Here is a 22287-nt window from a genome sequence, read left to right as displayed (position 1 = left end):
ACTGATACTGAAAGCTCTTCAGTAAAGAGTTATCAGTTAAGTCACAAGAACTTAACTGATCCACGTAAGGGCTTCAGTCGTGTTTGCAATGATAGAGATGATATCTCTCTTCCTTACTATCAGAGGATAGTTCAGTCAGATTGATATCACACGCAGCGGAAATTAAACTTAGTTTCTAATAGCCTCGGTGGAGCAGATAGTTGGATTAGGGTTTCTGTAGCAGTTAGTCAGTATTCAGTTTTATCAATTGAAATAGCACAGTTATGAATGTAAAACTGAAAGCTGTAAATAACACAGAGACTTTTACGTGGTTCGGAAAAACTCTTTCCTACATCCACGGCTGGATGATCAGACCAACAATCCACTCCGCAAGTGCTTGCCTGGTGCACTGCAAACCGTAAACTGAAGATAAACTCTCTTCAGCACCTACACACCTCGCGTAGGGTTTCCCTGCTAAGCACACCTCGTGCTCAGACTTCCCTTTCAGAGTTCAGGGTACCTTCCTGAATCTCCGAGTCACTCAAACACTCTTATGGGGGAGAGGTTTAAACGAGTGCCAACTATACTTACAAAGAACAAGTTCTTTGAAGCAAGTTTGACCTTTGGCTTCTGGGTACACAGAATATATGCCTAGGGTCTAAGAGAATGTATGTAATCAGTAGTGACTGATTTTGGCTTTGGAATTCTCTTCTTCGATTCAAGCTTTGAGCGGTTAAGCTTTGGGCTGAGTAGCTATTTCGGCAGAGCTTCAGCTTATCTCGTTGAATCGGTGAAGATTGAAGTGATCCTCGAGCGCTATTTGTAGGAGAACTCTTGAATAGATCCATTGGCGTAAATCGTCCTCAAGATTTCTTCCGTTGGAGAGCAATTTGAACTTGGGCTGAGGCTTCAATCTTCGAGGTTCCTTATCTGTGTGGAAACGGCTCTCTTTGAAGGACAGGAGATGTGACATCTCTGAAAAGTAGCCACCAGATAGGAATGACCTCTGCAGAGATAAGATATTGAGATATCTCTGCATTTAATGCGGCTGTACTTGAGCGTACGTGGCTTCCTCTGAACGTTGGAAGATCAGTCCTAGGAGGAATGTTCAACTGATACTTGACTTTAGTATCAGTCTGTGGCGCGCATTAAATAATCAGTCTTCAACTGATTCTTCAACTGACACTTCTGTTGGTAACTCCAGTCTTCAGTCTTCAGTCTTCATTCTTCATTCTTCAGTATTCAGTCTTCAGTCTTCGACACCGCAACTAAACTAGAAACGAACTCTAACACTTGAGTTCAAAACTATTCTAGTCTATTACATTTAAGTCCTATGAATTTTGGTATCATCAAAACAAGGGTTAGGATATTCCACAAGGTTCCCAACAGGATGTTTTCTTTATGTTTTTGTACTTATTATTATTTTTTTTGTTTATCGAGAGAATGAGTTATCATACTTAAAAGTGTTTCTTTATAATAGTATTAGTGTAATTTCAAGTAGTGTCATTTGTGTAATATCATAGTGTTATTTATAGAATATAATAGTGTTATTTGTAGAAAGTAATAGTGTTAGTGTCATTTATATAATAGAATAGTGTTAGTGTAATTTGTAAAACATAATAGTGTTATTTGTACAACATAATAGTGTTCTTTATAATATTATTTGTGTCATTTTCATATAGTGTCATTTGTGGAAGTGAATAGTGTTATTTGTGGAACATAATAATATTAGTGTCATTTCCGTATAGTGTTAATGTCATTTGTAGAACAGGAAATTATTCTTTATAATAATGTTAGTGTCATTTCTATATAGTGTTATTTATATAACATGATACTGTTAGTGTCATTTGTAAAACAGAAAAGTATTATTTATAATAGTTTTAGTGTCATTTTTGTACAATGTCATTTATAGATCCTAATAATGTTATTTATATAACATGATAGTGTCATTTTTATATCGTGTCATTTGTAGAACAATATAGTGTTATTTTTATAACATGATAGTATCATTTATATATTGTTATTTATAAAACAGAAGAGTGTTGGTGTTATTTATATAAGATAATAGTATTAGTGTCATTTGTAGAACTATATAGCGTTATTTTTATAGCAAGTATATAATGTTATTTATGACAGTGTTAATGTCATTTGTAGAACAGAAAAATATTTTTTATAATAGTGTTGTGTCATTTCCATATAGCGTCATTTGTAGAATATAATAGTGTTATTTATATAACATGATAGTGTCATTTATATAACACGATAGTGTCATTTGTAAAACATAATAATGTCATTTATAATAAAGTTTGTGTCATTTTTATATAGTGTTATTTGTAGAACAAAATAGTGTCATTTCCTTTTACTGTCATTTGTAGAACTATATAGTGTTATTTATATAATATGATAGTGTAATTTAAATAAATATAAGTATAATTTATTAATGCATATAATATTATTTACTAATAAAAATAGTGACATTTACTAAGAAAAATAATACTCCCTCCGTCCCCAAAATAAGTTCCTCTTTGGGGACGGCACGGGTTTTAAGGAAAAATGGTAAAGTGTATTGATAGTGGAGAAAAAATGTTATAATTAGTATTGAGAGTAGTGAAAATGTGTTATAATTAGTATTGGGAGTGGTGAAAAAGTGAAAAGTAAGAATAAATAAAGTATTATTAGTGGTGGGGTAATTGTCCAAAAATAGAAAGAAAGAAAGAGGAACTTATTTGGGGGACGTCCCAAAAAGGAAAAAGAGGAACTTATTTCAGGGACGGAGGGAATATCATTTTTAGATATATTAAAAATAGGGTTAAGGTGCAGATAGGCCCCTTAAGTAGAGGCCCTTATAGCGTTTCACTCCTCTTACTCACTGTGTGTGCACTTTAGCCCCTAAAGTACCAAAAATCGAACATTTAACCCCCTCCGCCCTAACTCCGTCAGTCCACCGTTAGTCAAACTTTTTTTTTTAATTTTAATAGAAATTTATTTTAATTTCAAAAATAGGGCTGACGGTGAGCTTAGCTCTGGATTCGATGAATTCGACCATGGAGTCGGCCAGTCTCGAGTAATCGGCGGCGTCCATTTGAACGGAATCCGTCTTGGCGTCGGATGCGAACAACGGGATGAGGCGGATGTGGGGAAGGGAGTTGACGCCGAATAAGGCGAAGGAAGATTAGGATTCCTGGAAAACGAAGGCAGATGGAAGGGGGGTGAGGAGAGAGAGGTTGGATTGTATGTTGGCATGTTACTGTTGGTTTGGGAGTCAGAGTAGCTGCTGCTCCTGGTGTCGCGGCTTCGACGGTCGAATTTTGGCAGCGCGGCTTCGGCGGCCGGTTTGGGAGATGGAGAAGAGGGTGAGGAGAGAGAGGTTGGATTGTATGTTGCTGTTGGTTTGGGAGTCAGAGTAGCTGTTGCTCCTGGTGTCGCGGCTTCGACGACCGGTTCTGCTGCTTGGCCGTTCTCGAGGGGCATCGGACGCCGGAGGAAGGGTGCTGGCCTCGCCGGAGGAAGGGATTTGAATTTTAAAAAAAAAGTTTGACTAACGGTGGACTGACGGAGTTAGGGCGGAGGGGGTTAAATGTTCGATTTTTGGTACTTTAGGGGCTAAATTGCACACACAGTGAGTAAGAGGAGTGAAACGCTATAAGGGCCTCTACTTAAGGGGCCTATCTGCACCTTAACCCTTAAAAATATCATGTTAAAGTGTCATTTGAAATCTTATAATGTCATTTTTAATATAAATATATTATTTATTAATGCAAATAGTCTTTTTATTAAGAAAAATAATGTCATTTACTAAGAAAAATAATACTTTAGATATATTAAAATTTAAAAGTGTTATTTATTAAGAAAAATAATGTCATTTTTAAATACTCCCTCCGTCCACCAATTCATGTTCTAGGGGAAGGGTTATTTATCACTTCCTCCAGGACACGAATTGGTGGACGGAGAGAGTATATTATAAATGTCTTTTACTAAGAAAAATAGTGTTATTTAATAAAAAAAATAATGTGATTTTGAGATATATTAAAAGTGTCATTTTCTAAGAAAAATATCATTTTTACAATTTAATAGTGTTAGTGTTATTTTTATAACAAGTATTAAGTGTCATTTCTATATAGTGTCATTTTTAAAATTATATAATAACTATTTTTATAACAAGTACATATAATGTAATAGAATTTCCAGAAAATTTTTTAGGCTGTTTAAGAACAGAAAGAATGAGGCGGTTGCAGCGAGATGGCAGCTGTCATCCACATTCTGCAAAAGTTTAGCAAAAACATGTGCAATTCAAGCTATAAGAACAACTTCACATCACTTCGTTCGCTAGAAAACCCACTACTTCCACAGATTAAAAACACACACACTTCACGCGCAAAATCAAGCTCAATATTACCCAAATCAAAGCATAATTCAACACCAAAAAATGGGGAAAACGTCAAAGGCGACCAAGATGTCATCGAATCCCAAAATCAACATAACTCTCGGCTCTTTCTCTCTTCCATCACACAACACCACCGCCACCGCCATTGCCACCTTCATCACTCTCTCCCTCTCAACCTCCGTCTGCCACCGCCCTCACACGGCCACTACATCACCACCACGAGCCACCATCACCACTTTCCCCTTCGCACAACCGAACTCTCCCTTGCTCTTTCATCGTTCACCCAACACAAACTCTCTCTCTCGACCATCACAGCTCCAGCTCGAGCTCACGCCGAGCTCCTCCTTTCGCCGCCTAGCTTCGCACCACGGCCAGAGGTCGGGCCGTGCGCAGCCTGACCACCACGAGGGAGGAGCGGCGGCAGCAACTATGCTCGCTGGAGAATCGACAATCACATAGCAAAAGAAGAAATTGGAACCCTATAAATTTGGGGATCTTGACTGGACGGCAGCGGAATGCGGCACGACGGCAGCATGAGATGGAAAAGGACACGAGGCAAGAGGCGGCGATCTGAATTTCTCTTTTTTGTTTATTAAATTAATATACCGTAGTTAAACCGTCGTTAAATTTATTGAATTAACAGTACCGGAAACCTAGTAATCTAAACGTCAACTATCATACGAGTTTGGTTGGAGAAAAAAAAGCATCTTTTGGGATTTGCCGTATTGGAGTTCACTACTTATCCGACATAATCTCAATGTTATGCATATTGAGAAAAATGTATTTGATAATATATTCAACACTATCATAAATGCTAGAGGCAAAACAAAAGACACTAGCAAATCCCACAAAGAATTAAATCTTTTTTGTTGCAGGTTTGAGTTGCAAGGCGACAATGCTACTGGTAAATATCCAAAGGCTGTTTATATGCTTGAGAATGATGACAAAATGATTCTTTTGAAGTGGATTGAAGAACTCTGATTTTCTGATGGATATGTTTCAAATTTGGGGAGATGTGTGAATTTGAACACTCTACAAATGTTTGGAATGAAGAGCCATGATTGTCATGTGATGATGCAACGGATATTGCCTATTGCCTTCAAAGAACTTCTTCCTATTAATGTGTGGAAGGCAATAACAGATTTGTGTCTATTTTTTAAAGAATTGACATCACCAAATCTTCAAGTTGACAATCTTCGTCAAATGCATCAAAATATTCCAGTAATTCTCTGCAAACTGGAACGCATTTTTCCACCCAGTTTCTTTGACTCAATGGAACATCTCTCAGTCCATTTGGCATACGAAGCATTGTTGGCAGTTCAATATAGATGGATGTATCCGTTTGAGCGGTATTTAGGAAAGTTGAAAAAAACTGTTAAAAACAAAGCAAAGGTCGAAGGATCAATCACAAATGCATATCTTGTTGAAGAAGCTTCTGCATTTTGTTCCTATTATTTTGAAGATCATATTTAAACTAGACAATGAAATATTCCAAGAAACTTTGTTGGTGCATCATCTAGTGGTATCAAAGATCACCCACATATGTTGTCTATTTTCAAGAATATCGGTAGAGTATTTAGGAAGAATTCGTTGAGGTTTTTGCAAAAAGAAGAGTATGATGCTGCACATTTGTATGTCCTTAACAATTTTCCAAAGGTTACAAACACGTACACTGGGTTGTTCTTTGATGAAATCAAATATAAATTCCCAAGGATCACAGCCAATCAGCTCGAGATCAAGTTTGATACTGAGTTTTCCAATTGGTTCAAATCATATGTAAGAATTTTATTAAATGTTTCACATTATTTACATTTAAATTTTCTTTTTATTTACACTTTACTTGTATTTGGTTGGAGATCCAAACAATGAAATTAACAACATATATACTTGCGTCATTTGTCGTTGGGGCCATTACAAATGGTGACATGTTATCAAGGTTTTTGTGTCAATGGATTTAAATTTCACACGGTGGAATACAGGTTGAGAAACAAAGCTGACAACAGTGAAATTTGTGTAAAGGGGTCGGTGTTAGGTGGAGTTCAACAAGATTATTATGGGCGTTTGTTGGAGGTTGTGATTTTGGAGTATCCTGAGCTACCAACCAAAAAAACCACTTTGTTCAAGTGTCAATGGTTGGACCCTTCTCCAACTTGGACGTTTGTGGATCTAGAATTTAAGTTGGTTTCCATCAACCAAACTCATTTATACAATAAATATGAACCCTTCGTTCTAGCATCACAAGCTATTCAAGTTTATTACTTCACATACCCAAGAAGAAATGTGACTAAGCAAAACTGGTTGGCAGCTTGCAAAGTGAAGGCAAGATCGCTTGTAGAAGTTTCGAGCAATGAAACTTCTTTGCCTTTCCAAGAGGAGTTGTGATGATGATCCAATTCCCGTTCATCCTGATGGTGGTTTGGTAGACATGGTAGAGGATGAGAATGAAGATGATGCAATTCATGAAAGCATTCTGGAAACATCATCATCCGAAGCTAATGATTTAGATGATATAAAGTAGTTATTATTTTGTTAGTTCTTGTCAACATTTACTTGCCTGCGCCCTTTTCAAGATACAATGCATGTTATCACTAAGCAATAATTTTATCTCTTTTAATTTCTTTTATGATCATAGTAAGTACTATTTATTATATCACTATCATATATCACTATCATATACCGTTTTTAGATAGAAGATGAGTAGTACTGCTTCGCATCCCACCGACTCTGCCAGCATTTGATGAGGAGACCCGCGCTCCTAAGACCCACGTTTCTGAGACGCAAGCGTCGGCGGTCCGTCCGGACCTAGCACCTGATGGTAGGCGGATCTATTGGTTGGAAAATGGGTTTGTATATATGTTTGTCTAGTTAAGTAAAATGTTATGATATCTTTAATTTGATTTACTAATATTGAATTCAATACTTTATAATATAGCATTTTGAGGCTGAATGAGAAAATCCAACGTACAACTACTTCAAGCTTTCAGGGCTTCATAGATCCTGAAGGCATCAATTGGAAGAGTTTATCGCCCAGCACCATAGACGTATATTATAATGAGTTTAAGGTATATTATAGTAATTGTTTAGTTTAGATATCATTGAATTTATACTAACTTCAAATTCAAATGTTGTAGAAAGCTTTTACATGGGACATGGAAGTTTACAGCTCGGACGTCATTCGTGTGACATGGATCTCACAAGCTAGGCATGCTTATAAAGATTTTGTCCATGGATGTAATATTAGTATCGATGAAGGGAGCAGACCTATATTTCTTCATAAAGACATTGTTATAAAGTGGAAAGAATATTGGGCGACACCCGAATTCTAAGTTAAGTTGTAGCAGGCGAGCAAGAATCGTCGGTTTGAGCCTGCTGGTCCAGGTACAGGGATATCTATCCACTATGGAGGCTCTCGTAGTGCTATTAGTCATGTTGAGCATGTGGTAAGTTATTGCAAACGTGTTTCATCTTTGTAAAAAATTCAATATTTCAATAATTTAATTTTGAACCCTTTTTCTTTATTACAGGCTCGAGAGAAGAACATTCCTATTGCAAATGCACAGTATGATACTTTCATGAGGATGCACTTTAAGAAAGGACAGTTCGACGGACGGGCACAGACTCAGGGTGTAAGTAATATAAAAATTTTATTTTAAGCATTTAATTCTATTTTATCACATTTTAAAGTTATTTGTAATGCATCGAAATATAGCTTGAGATACATCGGCGAGTCGAGGAGTTACGCTATACTCTTGGATGAGATGTCACTCCAGATGAGGTCAGTCAGATTTATAGAGAAGTGGTGACGCCAGATCCGAAGGGGCGTAGACTCGGATTGGGCATTGTGTCTGATAAACACTCATTTTGCATGGTTTTTATGGTTTATATTCTGCGGTTTAAGTCGATTTTACGCCCGTTTTATTATCTTTTGGAGTTCATTGACTATTATTTCATGATTTCACGGTCGGGTGTAGTTTTGACTGTTTGGATGCAGAAATGAGTGGTACTGGAGTATGGAGTGTAAGGAACATGTTAAAGAGAAGAATTTTGAGAGAATCGAGCCCAAAAATTGAGAAAAGACGAAGATTCTGAAGTCGGGACTAAAAGGGGCATTTCGGCGGTCAAAACAGCGACCAACTCGGCGATCGCCGAGTTGGCTGCCGAATTCCCTGGATCGATATTATGCATTGACGAAGAAAAACAGAGATCGCCGTTTTTAGATGATTTTTAGGCCAAATTCGGCGACCTGTTCGACGACCGCCGAACGGGCCGCTGTTTTGGTCGCGTGTTTTTGAGCCTTCCGCGTTTTTTACGTTTTTCTTAGTTGTTTTCGATTTTTAAACTCTTGTTTTACCCTAAGACTATAAATAGGTTCTCTTTTGACCTATCTAGGGTTCCCAACATTTTATTTTTGAGTTTTATAGCTTTAGTTTTCATAGCTTTTTCAATTCATAGAGCTTTGGATTTTGATCTCTGTAAGTGTGAAGATTCGAGTTGTTACATTCGATTATTACGGTTTTATATAATTTAGTTTTTGCAATTGTTCTCTTATTCAATATGTTTATGTTTTCTTTTGTGATGTCTGGCTAATTTGTTAATCTGAACCTAGGATTTGTACGTAGCTGATTAATTATGTGTTTATGATTTATTGATATCAATTTGCCCTCCAACTTGTGATTCATGATTCCTGGTGCCTGTTTTCTTGTGAATTACCTGATCAATAATTTACATGTCTAGCTGTTCAGTTTGAGTCTTGAATGCGATAATTGTTCAGCCGATTCAGGAATGCATGATATAGTGTTAGCCTTGAGTCTTGAATGCGACAGGTGAAGCTATAGGAAGCTAATCTTTGTGTGCTATTTGGAGTTAGTTTATTCCTTGGAGTCTTGAATGTGAAAAGGGGTAAATTAATCTACATTCATAGGTGTTCGTTAGAGAAGCTTATGAATAATATAGTGATCTTTCATCAGGGTTGGATTAAATTGGTAATTGAATCAATAGATTAAATGCATATAATTGATTAGTAAAAGTACATCCCTAGGGTCAGAGTCTTTATTTATTTGAGTTTTCTATCCAATTTTACTTGTTTTGCTTTGATTTAAGTAATCTTCTTCATTCTTATTTGTGATTGCCTGAATATTACTAGAGTTTAGTTAGGATTACTTAAGGTGATTCGTCATAATAGTCCCTGAGGATACGATACTCAGATGCGTTCCACTGGTTCGACGAGCACTCATTCGACGTGCTCGTCTCAATTTCCTTCAGCAACATTGTCTGCTAAGATTGCACAGCTCCAGACAGAGTTAGAGCAGACACAGCAGAGGAAGGCTACTCTACAGGATGAGATGGATGAGCGACGACAAAAAGAAGCAGAAATGGAGACTAGGCAATTGGAGATGCAACAACAAATTGCTCAGCTTATGAAATTCTTCCAATCATCCTCAGGGTCGTTCCCCCGTCCCTCGGCTCCACCTAGATACATGTTTTGTATTGTAGTTTGTTTTTGTTGAGATGTTTATAATTTATTACACTAACAGGTATCCTTTATGATATTTTATTAGTTTGCTTTCGTTTATCAATTTAAATATTGTATTGATTTTGTATTTACTACAGAAAAAAAAAACTTATTTATTTAGCTAAGGTTTTACCACGGATTATATATTAAAAAAAAATACATATATATCGCTATGGTTTTACTACGGAAAAACAAAAAAAATAAAAAATACTTATTTATTTAGCTACGGTTTTACTACGGAATACTAAAAAAATAAAAATAAAATACATATTGATCGCTATAGTTTTACTACGGAATGGTAAAAAAAATCAAAAAATACCTATATATAGCTACGGTTTTACTACGGAAAAATAAAAAAATAAAAAAAATACTTATTTATTGTTAGCTACGGTTTTACTATGGAAAATTAAAAAATAAAATAAAAAACATACCTATATATATCGCTACGGTTTTACTACGGAACGGTAAAAATAAAATAAAAAAGTATTTATATGTAGCTACGGTTTTCCTACAGAAGATTAAAAAAAAATAAAAAATACCTATATATAGCTACGATTTTACTACAGAAGTTTTAAAAAAAAAATACCTATATATAGCTATGGTTTTACTACAGACTACTAAAAAAAATAAAAAAAAAATATCTTCATGGCTACGAATTTATGACGGTTAAGTAAAAAATATGAAAATAAAATACTCCCTCCGTCCACAATTTAATGCCCTGTTTGGCTTTAAAAAACTGTCCACAAATTAATGCCCTGTTTTGCTTTTTGTACACTTTTACTCTCCTACTTTTTCTATATTTACTACCCTTTGCCACTAATAGACCCACCTTCAAACACATTTTTCACTTTTATATTCTATATTTACTACACTTTATCACTTTATCACTTTAGTCAACTACTTTATCACTTTAGTCAACTACCCTTATATTTCATCCACATCACCTTTTTCAGCTTTCTTAGTCTCCGTGCCAGGACCCAAGTAGGGCATTAATTTGTGGACGGAGGGAGTATGTTTATGGCTTTGGTATTTTCCGTCATTAAACCGTCGTATGTGAACAGTACAACCAAGCATATGGCGATTCTTGTCATTCCGTCGTGGATTTTGAAATTGCTGTAGTTAATCGTTTTTGGCTACGGTTTAGCTACAAAATTTTCCGTAGTTAATTTCATTTTTTTTTTGAAGTGCGACCCAGAGGTCGCCGGATGTGAGAGGGACGCGGCGAGAGAAACATGAGGGAGAAGAGACGAGAGAGCACTTCACCTCGTCATCAAAAAACGCGTGAGCTTGAGAAATAAAAGTGAAAGCTTCAGAAAACCCTCAATCCATTTGTATATAAACCGGGTAACGTTTTGTTGGATTCGGGTCTTGGCCGGCCCTGACATTCCGGGGGCCCTAGGCGAAAAGGAAAAAAAGGCCCCCCTAAAAGATGAAGGTTTCGAGAAGTTGTAGCTAACATTAACTATAAAGTGGAATAAATTAGAAAACAATGATCAAATAATTATAAAAATAATTTAGATCTCCTAGCATTTTGAGAATCAAATAATTTCCTCAAGGTCAAACTTTTCTAATACCTCATGTTCAATGTATAAAATGATTAATTGATTCAACCTATCTTGAAACATATAAGAGAGAGAGAGTAGTTTGTTGGGAATTGGAAAAGAAAAAAGAATTAAGAGAGAGAGAGAGATTAGAGACGTTAGTTTGCTGGGAATTGGGAGAGAAAAAGGAATTAATCACATGGGATCCTCTGTTCCACTATTTTGTGCATACCATGGTGTACCACTTTTAATTTATTATAATTTTTAATTATATTTTTTTCATTTTTAATTTATTATGTTTTAATATTATAAAAAGATAATTAACAAGGGTTCACTCATCCAATTAGGGTTTATAATAATTTTTTTATATTTATTTGAATTAATAATTGATTATTTGGGTTCATTAATTCAAAGTTAGGGTATATAATTTTTTAAAATTTCAATTTTTAGTGATAAATATTAATTAGAGTTCATACTATAATAATATTTTTTAGGGATAATTGCGTGAAAATACACAAACTTTGCCAAAAATCCATATTTGACGCGAAGTTAGGATTTTACATTTTAATACACCAACTTTCGTTGTTGTCCTAATTTGACACGACTTAATTCTTAAAAATTCAAAAAACAACCCCTTTTTGTAAATAATTATACAAAGCCCCCACTTATGTTATTATTTGGGACATTTAAATCAAAACAAAATAATGTTTTCTTTTAATCTTTGATCCGCGCCTAAAATAGTTTAAAAGAAAACATCATAAGGAAATATCTTGTTTTTGTTTAAATGTCCCAAATTATAACATAAGTGGGTCTTTGTATAATTATTTACAAAAAGAGGTTGTTTTTTGAATTTTTAAGAATTAAGTCGTGTCAAATTTGGACAACACCGAAAGTTGGTGTATTAAAATGTAAAATCCTAACTTCGCGTCAAATATGGATTTTTGGCAAAGTTTGTGTATTTAAGTGCAATTTTCCCTATTTTTTATTCTTATAAAAAATAATTATAAAATAGATAAATTAAGAGTAGTACACAATGGTACACACACAATAATGGGACAGAGGATCCCATCTGGGAATTAAGAGAGGGATTAGAGACGTAAGTTGGGCTTAGGAAAAGTAGTATGGATAATTTTTATTTATTTCTTTTTATTTTTTATAATAGGGTCAATAATAGCATTGGACATTACATATTTTGGGCCCCCTAGGCCATTGCCCCTTGGGTCTAATGAAAGGGCATGCTAGCTAATTAGCACTCTCAAATTCTTATCTCCCAATTAAAACACAAAACTTCATTCCTAGCAATGCATATATAAGAGCACCTCCTCCTTGGGTCCCGGCGGCCTCGGCCTCACCAAAAAAACTCTTCACACACATCGCTGGCCTACCAAACGCAGCACCAAGATAACCGTCGTGGGCGTAGGCAACGTCGGCATGGCCATCACCTAGACCATCCTTACCCAGGACCTCTTCAACGCCAACAAAGAGAAGCTCCGTGGCGAGATGCTCGACCTCCAGCATGCTGCCGCCTTCCTCCCCCGGACCAAGACTTGGTGGTTTAGAATCCGGTCGATGTGCTACACGGCATGGAGGCTGTCCGGGTTCTCGCACATCGACTGGATTTTCCGTGGACTCAAAGGGACAACGTGAAATTCCCTTCCTACCAAGAAATCTTGGATTACTTGCACTCATATGCCACCCACTTCGACGCCCTCAAATTCATCAAGTTCAACTCCAAGGCGGTCGAGCTCCGCTTCGTCGGCGGCGACTTCTTATGTGATATTCGTGGCAAAGATTAAGGAGTTGATGGCTTGCGGCAGTGCTAACACTTTATCTTGAGACGCCATGAACAACCCTGCACCATATATGTTACTATGTATTAATTCATTATATATATTTATAGATTTATTTAATTTGATGTTCAGTCAGAGTCTCACCCATGGCCGTGCGAGTACCAGCTCTAGACAAGATCAGAATGGATCCTTCCATGCCATCTGCACGTGACATATATAATTAATTAAACATACATATATAGTAACTATAACATATAGACATTCAATTAGTATATATATATACCTGTTAGATAAAAAGGCCCAAGTAACACCCAGAATCCAAGCGTAGAAGTTTGGATTCTTGGCGATTAGGGAGACCTCTTTGATCAACGATCCGCAAATGCTGAACCCTGCAGCAACTGCTTTTGCCACCACGTCGCGTAAGTGTCCACCATGAGCATCCGATCCCCATCGCGAGGAACGAAAAATCCCCACGTCGGATTAGAGGGCTTGAGGAAACGAGGGATATTGAGAAAGAGAGAAATCTTGGAGGAGCAAGAATTAATATGCTAAGAAGGAGCCCTCTTTATAGGGAGAGAGAGAGATGAAGAAGAGGAAGTGTGTTTGAGTGTGTGTGGTGTGCAAATGAGAGGTATTTAAAGGGAAATGTTGTGTGATAAATTTGCTGTATTTGCTTCTATTCCTCAGCGGGAGGGGAATTATTGTTACATATTTGGTGAAAATAGAGGCCTAACTCGTCATCCTTTCTGTTCTGTTGTTAGTCACCTAACAAAATTTACATTTAGGGAATTCTAATTTTTCTATATTGTAAAAAATTGGTGAGTATAACAAACAAACCCATTTATTTTATCAAAACAAATAAAGAGTTCTTATACAGTTGGCAAAAATATTCCTAGCTACGTCCTTTCTGCATTTTTTGTTCCCTATAGAATTTCTCCCATGGGAAGTTAGAAAATTAAATTAGTAATTAATATTTGTGCAATGTGAAAAATATATATCAAATAAATTATCATATAAAACTATTAAATTTGTATCAATTGTATGTGATATGAGCATTTGATGTCATGCATGTATTTACATATTGAGATAATAATGTCCAACATGACACGAACACGACACGAAATCTGATAAGGCTCGACACTAGCCCATTAATATTCAGTGACCCCCTGTCCCCCCTCTAGCTTCGCCTCTGCTTTTACCAGTTCTTCAAAGAACTACGGTTACACAATAGAAATTAGAGGGGCTATATTAGATAAATGGGAGGCTATGAATATGATTATTCATATGAATTTTTTTTATTAACAATTCAAGTTTGGAATTACAAGGGTATAATTAATTGTGCATTTATTATTATTTTTGAAAATAGAGGAGTGGGCCATTTAGAATCAACCAACCCGAGTCCAAATTGTGAAAAGTGATTATAGTTATTTGGGTGGCCCATATTATATTATATCTTCTCCCCTTATAAAACAAGTAAACCTAGAAGAAGAAATTAGGGCTTTGAAGAATTAATGGAGACGATTCTAATTTTGAGAGCGTCCCGAGATGGGTTGGGAGTGGGTGATGAGAAGCGTAAGTTGTGGTTAGAATTCCATAAGGTGGATCTGAAACAAGGTGGAAAAGTAGAGAAGAATTGCTATCCGAAGCTGCGGACTTGGGGGAGGGTAGGTATCAACTCCAAGCTGTGCGTGGCCAAAGCTGATCAAAGTGGTGACAACCGCTTTGACCGATATGCCGAAGATGAAAATCTAGGTCTAGACTGGTTCGATTTTATCAAGAATCATCTTCCTAGAGAGGAAGAGTCCGGACCCACCCAATAACCGGATTCTTTTCTACATGCCTCGGGGCAAAATCTATCCTACGTACTGACCGTGAATCCAGACTTGTGGCCCTTGATGTGTTTCATTGGTCCGAGTTCGTTGCCGTCTACGTTCCCAACACCAACAACTTCTGGCTTGCTACTTGGATCTCTGATAGAAGCACCTCCAACTTGCTGCACCTCTACATTTTCAAGTTCCAAGCGAGATGATGACCGGATCCTTTGCACTCCCCTTGATCTTGTTTACTCTCTACTTGAAAACACCTTCCATGTTTTTGAATTTCTCCTCATTCACAACGGCTAGGTACGTACATATATCTCACTTCTATCTTATGCTGCAAATCCAAATCCTGTTGTTTGCTACAAATTCGATTTTAAAATTTTCTCAATTCTAGTTCTAGTAGGGCATATATATTTAATCTTGCTATGAAATTTAATTTACCATTAGCATAGGAATGCATGGACATTTCCAAACTGAATCCTCCCTCATATGTGGAGTGGCATGATTATTTTTGCAATGGAGTACCAATTATCATTTATACTTGCTTTTGATATTTGATGAGTTTATATACTTACACTGATCATTAATAATTAATAAATTTTAATTGTTATTTCAAGTATTAAAAATACAAAGTTGAAAAATAAATTAAGTTTCACATTATTCGTTAAGTACTTGGCGTGTCTTATCTTTTTTTTAAATACATTTGCTATATTTTAATATTGTTTAATATTTATATTTATTTATTTGAAATATCGTTTAGTTTTTATGCCGCCCGTGCATCGCATTGACGAGCGTACTAGTTATTATAGAAATTTTAGTTTCATGGGTTCGGGCAGACTCATAAATAAACTTGTAAATAAATCAATTTTTATCAATAAGAGGTAGTTATGTGAACAAGTCAAGCCTGAACTTGACGAGCTTATAAACAAGCTTGGTAAGTATGTAGCTTGAAAATATAAAATACACTCCCTTCAATTTTGAAATCTCCAACTCAACTGGCTAGTTTTGGATTGAATTGATGAAATCGGAATTTAACTTTATCAAATTGGGATTCAATATATCTTCAAATCTCCAATTCAATTTCATCAATTGGTGTTTCAATCTTGAAATCTTCGACTCAATTAGCTAATTTGAAATTGAATTGATGAAATCGGAATTGGGGATTAGATCATGAAATCCCAATTCGAAGTGATAAAATTGGGAATTCAATCTTGAGATCCCCAATTCGAATGGCAATTTGAGATTGAATTGATGAAATTGGAATTCAGTTTCATCAAATTGGGGATTTGATTAATGTGTATATTTTAGTTATTCATATTTTTAGATTATTTGTACTTTAATAGTAATATACACAATTAGATGTAGTTTGGGTTCAGGAATTGAAGAGTTCAATGTCGATGAAGTTGGAGAAAAAAAAAGTAGAAAAGAAAAGCTATTTTTGTGCAATATTGGAAGAGTTTGAACGATGATCAACATATTAGAAGATTATTATTATTATTATTATTATTATTATTATTATTATTATTATTATTATTATTAGGTACGTTAAATCATTATTAGTGGGTTAATTTCTTTTGATCCATTAACTAAATGGTTTGACTTTTTAACTACTTATCTTTGGCCACGTATTTGTAAATTTGTGATGATGAATCCACTTTCACTACAACTTAGCATCATTGCTCTCCACTCCCATGATGATTCCAATTTCACTACAACTTGTATCATTGTTGTCCATTCCCATAACTGACAGGATCTTCTGTTGCAGCGCTGAAGGGAACAAAACAAATGACAAGCGTGAGATTTATGTGAAGAAAGCTCGTCCACAGACTAGATTTGGTTGTCAAGCCAAAATGAAAGTCAGTAGTCGAGAAACTGGAATGTTTCGTGTGGTCGATTTTTTTGAAGATCATAATCATTATCTTTCAAGTCCGAACAAAACACACTTACATAGAAGCCATATAAAGATAATATCCCATCAAAAAGCACGCTGCACGCTCTGCGCCGCTGAGGGACCATCGGAAGAGATCGGGAACCCACTCAAACCCGCCGACCACCCTCGCGCCGGACGGCCTGGACCTTCCCTCGCTGTCACTCCGCAAGCTGCTCGCCCTCCCCCAGTCCCCAGCAGCAGCAGCCAACCTTCGCCGGCAGCGCAGCTATTCCGGTGACCCCGCGACCACCCCTTGCAGCCTCGTTAACGGCCGCCTCCGCAGCAGATCGGCGCCTTTCTTCCGCCATCCACCAGATCGGTTATCTCCCAGCAGAGCTCCGCCCGCCATCCACCAGATCGGCTTCCGGCAGATCTGCAGTCGTGCAGATTTGAGGCTGCAGCAGATCGGCGCCACTCCTGCGCCACCCAGCAGATCGATCGGCGACGCTTCTACGCCACCCAGCAGTCCGGTTGCCAGCAGACCTCCGACGCTTAGGAGACAGACTCGTAGCTGCAGTCGCAGCCACCGGAGCCGCCGACTCTGCGCAAGATCGGTCAACGCCGGTAGTCACGAAGCTTTGCTATGAATCTGAATCTCGCCTACCAGCCACCTATCTCAACGCCTGCAGTCTCTCTCGGCCGATTCCTCCCGCTCTGACCGGCGTCATCTGCTGTCATTGTACCCAAGTTCCGACGCCAATGTAAGCTATCTTGTAATGGTTGAAAGCTCTGTTGTTGTCTCTACTATGAAAATGGCGTATGGATTGGAGTTTGGGATTTGGATTTCACAACAATTCGAATAGAGGCAGTTTACGGATTCTTCTTCTTCAAACTTATTTTCCTTGGATATGAATGATTCTGGAATGGATATTTCCAATTGTGGATTACTTTGAAACTGACCAGTGGCTGTTGAGTTGAATTAATTGTGGATTAACTTGAAGTTGCTCGGTGGAGAGTTTTTTCCTATTTCATTGACCGGAGAACATGAGTCGCCAGGAGGTTTGGAGGGTGGTGAGGAGAAGGGGGCACGACAGGACCAGAGCAGAAGGCAATGAGGTGTATCAACGGAGCAATAACTTTCATAGACAGCCGAAGACTTGGAGGACTGGTGCTGGTCGATCCACTGGAGAGGTTAAACCACAGAGAGTCACCTTCTTCTTCAACAACATCCCCGAACATTGCAGCTTTGATTTCTTAAGAAGGAAGTTTGGTGCTGTCCGCGTTCCGACTGACATTTTCTGTCCCAATAAGAGAGATAAAAAAGGGAAGCCTTTCGGCTTTGTCCGATTCGAAGGTGTCGAGGATACGGAAGGTTTGCTTGAACAGTTGAACCAACTTTGGATTGGAAGCTACAAAATTAGATTTTTTAAACCAAGGTTTGAGAGGGTGGTGAGGGATGAGGAAAAAAAGGGGTTCGACGCTAAAAGAGATTTTGGAAAGAAACCGGACTACTTCCATTTTTTGGATTCTGCAAAGAAGAAGCCGGGAGTTTCCTTTAAAGAAGTTCTCACTGGAGTATCTGAAGGAGAACCCAGCACAAGAGAAAAGCTACAATTCAAAACTTCGGAGGAGGATTCAAAGTGGCTTGAAGGAACATTCACAGGTTTCATCAAAGATGATTTCTCCTGGGATGAAATCAAAGAAGAAATCAATAGCGAATGTGCCGGGAAACTGAAAGTTTCGACGATGGGGGGAAGTTTGGTGCTCATCCGAAGTATTTGCGAACTGCCAACACAAGAAGTTCTCACGGAGTTAGATGAATGGAGTGACTTCTGGTTTCTTTGGAAGAGGAAATGGAACTTCGTGGATGTTCACCAGCAGCGATCTATTTGGACGAAATGGATTGGGATCCCGCTTCATGCATGGAACTCTCGTTTCTTTGATTCGGTGACGGCAAAATTTGGGCGGGTTTTGAAAATTCACGAACTCACGAAAGAAAGAGAGAAATTGGACGAAGCTTTGATCCAAATCTCTACAGGTCTCAAATCCATTGAGCAAGTAGTGGAGTGCTGCATTGATGGAGCTAGTTTCACAATTCGCATTGAAGAAATTCAGGATAACCCACTCTCGTCCTTGTTCGGAGAACAGGATTTAGACGAGTCGGAATCGGAATCGGATCCAGGATGGTCGGATGGAGTGGAATCCATGGATCAGGCTAACGCTACCATTGGAATGATGGATGGCATCGGTGTGGAAGATGGAGACGTTTCGGTTCTCCAAGAATTGAACTCTTCGATTCCTTCGCAAGACGTCTCAGTTCTCCAAGAATTGAACTCTCCGATTCCTTCGCAACAAACCGTTGCAGATACGTCAGTCGAGATTACCAATCATGAGGAGAAAACATTGGGAGGCTCGAGACTGCTTTTGAATACGATTGCTGCCGCAGTTTTAAGCCAGTCTTCTTGTAGGGCCGAGCAGGCCACTCTTTGCGAGGTACCTATTTCCTTGCCCACGGTTCCTGCTGTGAGAGAAAAGAGAGAAAAGGAACCCATTCTTCTACAAGGGGGTATTGATGATCTGGAAGTTAATAGTGAGAGTCTCGACGTGAATGTTTTTGTAGAAGAAAACAACCATTCTGAGGGAGTGTCTACGACCGAAAAGGATGATTCTTCGGGCTCCCAAGCAGGGGAAGCTAGGCTGCCTTCCAACAACAAAAGGGCTGATCACAGATGCACAAAAGGAAAAAAAGGTAAAGGGAAAAAGAAGAATAGAGTGAGGGAGAAGGAAAATTGGGGGCGTTTCATCTCTGAAATAGAACCACTAAATGGGAGAGGGGAGGAGGCCGCAGAGGAGGAAGACATTGGGGAGAGACAAAAAGGGTTGCTTTTGACAGAGAAGGGGGGAATTTCAGGTCACAAAATCTGGGACTTTGGGAAGAAGTTAGGTCTTTCAAGTCAGACTGAAGAAGAGGTGATTGTGCGCCAAATCGAGATGCAAGGTAACTTCCTTTCCTTCAATAATGCTGGGAGTCAGATGAATTGTCCATGAATTTACTGTCATACAACATTAGGGGCTTGGGGAGTATTGCGAAACAGCGAGATGTTATGGAACTTGTAAGAGGGCATAAGATTGATATTTGTTGTTTACAAGAGACAAAAATGGAGACTTTTAGTGATGTTTTGGGTAATTCTTGGTGGGGGTTTAATAACACAGATAAGGCAATCAGGAACTCTGAGGGGAGAGCTGGGGGAATTGTGTGTTTATGGAATAGGGAGGTGTTCGAAGCATCTAGTTCTTGGGATTTACCGGGGGCCGTGGTTGTTAACGGTAGGTACAAGAAGGACGGTCTATTGTGTTGCATTATCAATGTTTATGCGCCAACTGAATCAAAGGAAAAGAGGATTCTCTGGGATGCAATTGGTTCTATTGTTGAACAGAATGCGGATCGAAGTGTGTGTATTTTGGGAGATTTTAACGCAGTCAGGAGAAGAGAAGAGAGGGTGGGCAGCGGGGAGACGTTTCGAGCGTCGGATGCGAGGTTTTTCGAGGATTTTATTAGGGGGAACGATCTGAAGGAAATTCATACACAAGGTCGAAAGTACACTTGGTACAAGCCCAATGGCAAATGTAAGAGCAAGATCGATCGTTTCCTTGTTAACGAAACTTGGATGCTTACTTGGGAAGGAAGTTCTGCACGCGGTCTTCAGCGTTCGATCTCGGATCACTGCCCAATTGTTCTCACTACTAGAACAGAGGATTGGGGACCAAGACCTTTTAGGTTCCTAAATGCTTGGACGAATCACCCGGAGTTTGAAGATGTTGTAAAGAAAGTGTGGACGGGGACTGACTGTCAGGGATGGAGCTTTTTCGTGGTTAAGGAGAAATTGAAGAAACTTCGCGAGGCTTTAAAAGTTTGGAATCGTACATCCTTTGGTGAGATTGATTCTAAAATTCACGAATTAAAGAAGGAGTTACAACAGAAAGATGAGCTTGACGAGCAGAGTTGTTTAGGCGAAGTGGATGTTATTAGGAGAAATGAGCTCCAAGCTCTCATTTCCCTTCAGATGAAGCATAAGCAGATGACTTTACAACAGAAGGCTAAACTGAAATGGCTTAAGGAGGGAGATGTGAATTCTGGCTTCTTCCATAAGGCGATTAAAGGGAGGCGGTTGAAGAATGACATAGGCGGACTGATCATTGATAACTCATGGATCTCCAAACCGGAAGAGGTAAAAGCTAGGGTGAGAAATCATTTTGAAACCTTTTTCAAGCGGAAAGATAGACAAATGCCTGTTATTCCCATTGACTTTGTGAGAAGGAAAATCTCTGATGAGGAGAGAAATTGGCTGATTAGAGGTTTCGAACCCGAAGAAGTTAAAGAAGCGGTCTGGAGCTGCTCTGGCGATAAGAGTCCAGGACCTGATGGCTTTAACTTTTCATTCTGGAGATCGGCTTGGAATGTGGTTAAGGAGGATATCCTTCAGGTCTTGAAGGACTTCCACGCGAACGGTAAAATTCCTAAAGGAGGTAATGCTTCTTTCATCGTTTTAATACCGAAGAAAGAAGGGGCTGATTCGTTGAACGAATTTCGTCCAATCTCGCTCATTACCAGCTTGTATAAAATCATTGCAAAGATCTTGGCGGGGAGACTGACGAAGGTGATGGGGTCGATCATCTCTGATAATCAAAGCGCTTTTGTTAAAGGGCGGTTCATTCTCGATGGGGCGGTCATTTTGAATGAAGTTGTTGTTGAGTCAAAAAAGAAGCGACGAAGCCGGATATTCTTTAAGATTGACTTTGCCAAAGCTTTCGACTCAGTTCAATGGGATTTTTTGGATACTTTGCTGGATAGAATGAACTTCGATGGGATTTGGAGGAAATGGATTCAAGGGTGTCTACAGTCAGCCACGGCAAGTGTCCTTGTTAACGGGTCATCAACGGGAGATTTCAAAATGGAGAGAGGCTTGAGACAGGGTGACCCGATGTCTCCCTTCTTATTCCTCATTGTTGCGGAAGGATTGAATGCGCTTGTTGAGAGAGCAGTGGAACGACAGTTATTGTTTCCTGTTAAGATTGGTAAGGATGAAGTGCCGATTACACACCTCCAGTACGCGGATGACACCATCTTTATTTTAGAGGCTGATGAGCGTAATGTGGAATCACTGAAAAGTCTGTTGCTTCTCTTTCATTTTGTCTCGGGTCTTGCTGTCAACTTCGCGAAGAGCAGCCTGATGACGGTAGGAGTGAATGTGTTAGTCGAGAGGACATGGGCTTCGTTTCTCCATTGCAAGATTGGTTACTTCCCGTGTCTTTAATTGGGAACCAAAATTGGAGGCCAACGTAATGGTGTTAGCGAGTGGAAGTTCTTGGTGGATAAAGTCTCAAACAAAA

At 38.3% G+C, this 22287-nt stretch overlaps 1 long non-coding RNA gene across 1 annotated transcript; it reads right to left on the bottom strand.

Annotated features, from left to right (window-relative positions):
- Window positions 1-12536: 12536 nt before the first annotated feature.
- On the bottom strand, window positions 12537-13952 carry LOC131017871 (uncharacterized). Its single transcript, XR_009099899.1, has 3 exons — window positions 13490-13952; window positions 13351-13407; window positions 12537-13268 (listed from the first exon to the last, which is right to left on the bottom strand). It is a non-coding gene; the product is annotated as an uncharacterized LOC131017871 (long non-coding RNA).
- Between the last annotated feature and the right edge of the window lie 8335 nt (window positions 13953-22287).

Source organism: Salvia miltiorrhiza, chromosome 3 (assembly GCF_028751815.1).
Source record: "Salvia miltiorrhiza cultivar Shanhuang (shh) chromosome 3, IMPLAD_Smil_shh, whole genome shotgun sequence".
NCBI lineage: Eukaryota > Viridiplantae > Streptophyta > Magnoliopsida > Lamiales > Lamiaceae > Salvia > Salvia miltiorrhiza.
Note: the sequence above shows the minus strand (reverse complement) of the source record. Positions and strands in the feature narration are given on the sequence as shown.